Genomic DNA, 5,278 nt, shown 5'->3' with positions numbered 1-5,278 from the left:
CACACTACACACACAGTACACACACACATTAGTTTGTTTGTTATAAATTTTAGTTATAGAATTTTTCTGTTTTTTAGTTATAGAAATGTTAGAAATTATTCTGTTTTTTAGTTATAGAAATATTAGAAATGTTAGTTATACAGAAATGTTATAATTTTTTTTCTGTTTTTTAGTTATAGAAATATTTATAGAAATGTTAGCAATTTTTCTGTTTTTTAGTTATATAAATATTAGAAATGTTATAGAAATGTTAGTTATGTAATCAGAAATGTTAGAAATTTTAGAATTAGTTTCAGTTAGATGAATTAGATTAATGTCAAATTGTTAGAATTTGCATATATATAGAATTTTAGTTATCACAATCCAATGATTTAAAAAATGTTACTTTTTGCGGGCATATAGTATTTGTTCTCGATGGTATGCCCGGCCCGCATCCTCGCTGTCGACCCGTTCGCGACGACGTCCTGCTTCACAGGACCCATGTCCGGGACTGGGCTCCGCCGGGCTAGCACTGGGAGGTGCTACCTGGAGGGGCGCGCCGCTTGGTGAGGAACCCAGCCTCGGGTCCCGTCGTCGACCCTGATGTCCTTTGGTGGCGTTCGCGTGGGCCACATTCGGTGCAGTGGGAGCCGGCGCTGCTGGAGGTGGTGCATCACCGTGTCAGGGAGGAGGACGAGCACGTCCATCGCTACATGGCTGCTATGGACGTCAGGTTCTCCAATACTTGGCAGGTCCTTTGGGCAGATGACCGGAGATATGATCCTGTGATGGTTCCTTCTCTTTGGGTGTCCACCGCCCGCGCCCCAGGAACCGCGAGTGGCCTAGATTCTTCTGTAGTACGCGATCTTTATTAGGTACCTAGCCAGTGATGTATTCGATATATAATATTCGAGACGATGTATTCGAGATTATATATATTAAGACGATGATGTATTCGAGATTATATATATTAAGACTATGATTCAATTTTTCCTTATTGATTGCATCCATGCATTGTAATTTGAATACTAAATTGTTTTATATTTCTTCTGTATTAGTTAAGTAAAAGCTATGGCGGACAATACCGGCAGAGAGAGAGAGAGAAGAGGAATTGTTCGACATCATACGCAGCCCTCATAGGCTAGATGATCTGAATGAAGCAGATGACGTCTCCCAATATCTGAACAATACCGGAGAGGGTGATGAAAAGATATTCGATCTCGACGACCGAGCTGATGAAGTCATGAACTATGATTATGATTATGATGACACAGACAATGTTTATGATGACACAGACAATACTGATCTTCAAATAACAAAGACTACCGGCGAGGTATATTTATATAAGCAGGCATCTTGGTGATCATCACATGTTTTTATTGAAGATATATTAACGAATTGATCTTTCTTCTTTCAGCCCTCCGGATCGAGCAAATCTGCTTCTACAGACAGCAAGACAAAGCGAGGCCCGGGCAGATTGTTGAAGGATGGTGTAAAGTACAACATCGAATCGACCAAACCTAGTGGCGAACCCCTCACGCCTAAGAACATTGTGAACAAATGGACTCGTCAGTGCGGAGTTCTTGTGAAGGACAAACTCCCGATCTCCATTCAAGAATGGAAAGAGCCAAAGACTAAACGTCCAGGTGTTACTTGGGTCAACGACAGAGCCAAAAAAGACCTTTGGGAATCTCTGATGGAAAATTTCACCGTACCAGATGATTTCACTGAAGCAGATGTGGAGAAAGTCAAGGGTGCTGATCTTAAGAAGATGGCAATTGCATTCAAGACCCACAAGAAAACTGTATGGGCCTACTACCTCACTGCAGAAAGGAAGACTCCAGAATTCACGGGAACACTAGAGAAGCAAAGAGAACACTGGGACGATTTTGTGACCTTCAAGGATTCAGAATTATCTAAGGAACGGTTGATCAAATAACAAGACAAATGCCGCAAAAAAGACGTCCAGGTGGCTACGCGGTGGGAATGCCTAAGTGGGATAAGTCTGAGCAAGAGATGGAGGATGCAGGGGTCACTCCGGTTACTAGGAGCTGGCCCCCCAGGTGCAGAACTTGGTTCTATGCGCATGGGGGGCGTTGGACCCAAAGACAGACCTAGTTTCGCAGAAGGAAAATCTAAAAGGAGCCGAACAAAAGATACTTGATGCAATAGAAGAAGCTTGAAGGGGGGGTGTTCACGCCCAACAGAGAGAACGACGAGCTTACGCGCGCCCTTGGAAATCCTGAACACCCGGGAAGAACACGAGGCAAGGGCGTTATTCCCTGGTATGAGGGCTTTTCAGAATGGAACAAGGACTACAGGACCCGTGCAAGAAGGAAGATGGAGGAGGAGAAGAAGAGGAAGCTGGAGGAGGAGCAGAGGAAGTAGGATGCAGAATGCCTTCAAGGCCTAGAAGCAAGGCACGCGGACTTGGCACTCAAATTCCAGCAGCAGCAGCAGATTTACTCACTTAGCCAGGAAAGGGGGTCTCAGCAGCGGCAGCGGCAAGCGGATGATCATCCAGCATTGGATAGCACCGTCCCATCCATGCCGAGAAGCAACATTGGTTCTGCCCTGGGCGACGCACTGCTGGATACATACCCTGTGGATGACATCATAGAGAACACTAACTGTGAGCTACACTCCAAAATGAAGAACATATCCATGAAGGTGGCGGACGGTGTTGCTTTTACAATTACCCCTAAAGCAACCTTCGATTGCATCCCGATTCCAGAGGGCTATGCTTGTGTCTTGGTTGATGAAGTGGTGGACCCATATTTGCGGCTACAGCTTGACATTCCTGGAGGTGAAGACAAGCACACACTGGGAGAGGCCATACATCATAGCATCCTATGGAGAAAGGATTGCATGATATTTCGAAGTCCACCGACACCGCATCGTCTGCTGACTCCTCCTCGAAGTCCGCCACCGAGTCAGCAGACTCCCGCTCCTCCAAGTCCACGAACGCGTGAGTCGACTCCTCCTCGAAGTCTGCCACCTCCTCCAAGTCCCCGAATGCGTGAGCTGACTCCTCCGGTTTCAAGTCCGGCATAGCGTCAGGCCACTTCTCCGATTTCAAGTCCGGCACCGTGTCAGGCCACACCTCCTGCTTCAAGTCCAGCACATCGTCAGGCCACTTTTGCTACTCCAACTCAGCCACGTCAGCCGTCTCCGCTGTCTCAACAATTGCAGAAGAGACACGCCGCAACTATGGTGCGTAGCGGTACAAGTCGAGGTAGTTCAGGAAGTACAAGCGGAGACAAGCGATATAAATATGGTCCAAGCCTCGCTCCTCTTCCTTAGAGGCATTACGACATGACTGAGGAGCAAAACGAAGCCATAGTGCAGGCCCAAGTGGACGCCCATTTTGGACCGAAACCGGCACCGCCGCCAAAGGAGAAAGTGCCTGAGAAAATGATTGACCACTTCATTCGTATGGCTAGAGAACCAGCTCCCAAGCCTGTTGACTCAGACTATGAGCGCCAAATCAGGAAGCTACATCGAGAACGGCTAAAGAAGAGAGCGAGCTCGAGCTCGAGCCAACAAGTAGCAGGCAAAAAATGCGGGAAAACCGTTCCCCAGCTGGGAGAACAGGCGGCGCAATCGACCCCCCCGCTTGTTGTGCCAACAACACATGACAGGAGGCCGCGCGCCCAATATTATTGTGGGAAAACCGTTAACGTTCCCCAGCTAGGCGATGTGGTAATAACGGAGGAGCATATAATGTAGGCTGAAATGCTCAAGATCTCTGTTGGACAACTCCTTGAAATTGAGCCCATGTCTCCACTTAGAGAGGAGGAAATAAAACGGAAATACGTCCAGGGCCAACCTTTGGTCGAGCCAGACAAGGTCAAGAACCTCCCAATGAGAATTTATGAATTGCATCAATGGTACATGAACATTACCAAGATTTCCAATCGAGAGTCCCTCATGGTGAATGTCAAGAAGGAGCATTACTTCCATGAGCTGTGCGTTGAGTATTCAGAACTATTTTAGTTATACAATCAAGACGCACTCGACAAATCTATCGTCAGTTGCTATTGTCTCTAAGTGATTTCTTTCTGTAATTTTTGATCAATCATCACATGTAATTATCCTCACTATATATTCTTTTCTGTGGTATTATATTCAGGATGAAGATGTATGAAATGAAAAAATCTAGATGCTATGGCATTGGGTTCATTGACCCAAATACCATTAATGAGTACACATGGAATCTTTCAACTTCTCAAGGAAGTGTAGAGGAAAGCATGCTAGAGTTCTTGAAGCGCCTCAATACAAATGAAGATATACTACTTCCTTACAACTTCCTGTGAGTCACACTGTCTTGTAATACAAATTCTGTTTTTGCTTACTAGCTAGCTAGATGTTAATAATTAAGTGTATACGATTTACGATAGTTGATTAATTTTATGCACATGCCCGCTTAATTAAGACATGCAAACGTGTGCGCATGCAGTTTCCACTGGATCTTGTTAGACATTAAAGTTGACAAAGCAACAGTTGAAGTACTGGACTCACTACTTAAAGAAGATAAAGACTACACCATCATGAAGGGGATAGTCAACAGGTAATTTCAATCATTATTAACTATATCTCGGCCTATTATTAGTTTGTCATTTCCTGATATGAACTATTTAATAACCCCTTTACTAATTTTCTTTGCCGGCGGGCAGGGCTTGGGCAAAGTTCATCAAGGTGACTCCAGGCAAATGGCCAAAAAAGTTGTTTTGGCATCGACCAAAGGTAAGTAATTAAGTAGTACTAGCTAGCTACCATCTCTTTAAGTCTTGTTTCAATACCATTAATTAATTATCATGCTTGATTAATCATTATCTGATTCAATTCCATTCTCGTAAAGGTCCTGAAGCAGGCGCCGGGGAATGATCTGTGTGCATTCTACGTTTGCGAGAAAATTCGCATGATGGCGTCCGGAAGGAGCAGATCTCAAAGACAGGACTAGGTACATTTGTCAGAACACTATTCACACCATTATCGATATCTTGTCACACAACTAATATACATGCATATTGATCTCCTTCTTAACAATTCAGAGAGGTGCCGGATAAGCTCATACCAGCGAATCACATACTAGCACTTCAAGAGGAAATAGCCGGATTTTTGCTCGACCAGGGCATAGATCCCAAAGGAGAATACTGTTACCCGCTACCGCTCCTATGAGCTACTTGTCATCGTGCTCCGAAGGCACCAAGGAAACTTGTAGGAGAAATTGTATATGTATATACATGTGTATGTGTGAATAATTAATGGTGTTGGTTGTGAGACATTCGATGATATT

Source organism: Triticum dicoccoides, chromosome 1B (assembly GCF_002162155.2).
Source record: "Triticum dicoccoides isolate Atlit2015 ecotype Zavitan chromosome 1B, WEW_v2.0, whole genome shotgun sequence".
NCBI classification, from domain to species: Eukaryota; Viridiplantae; Streptophyta; class Magnoliopsida; order Poales; family Poaceae; genus Triticum; species Triticum dicoccoides.
Note: the sequence above shows the minus strand (reverse complement) of the source record.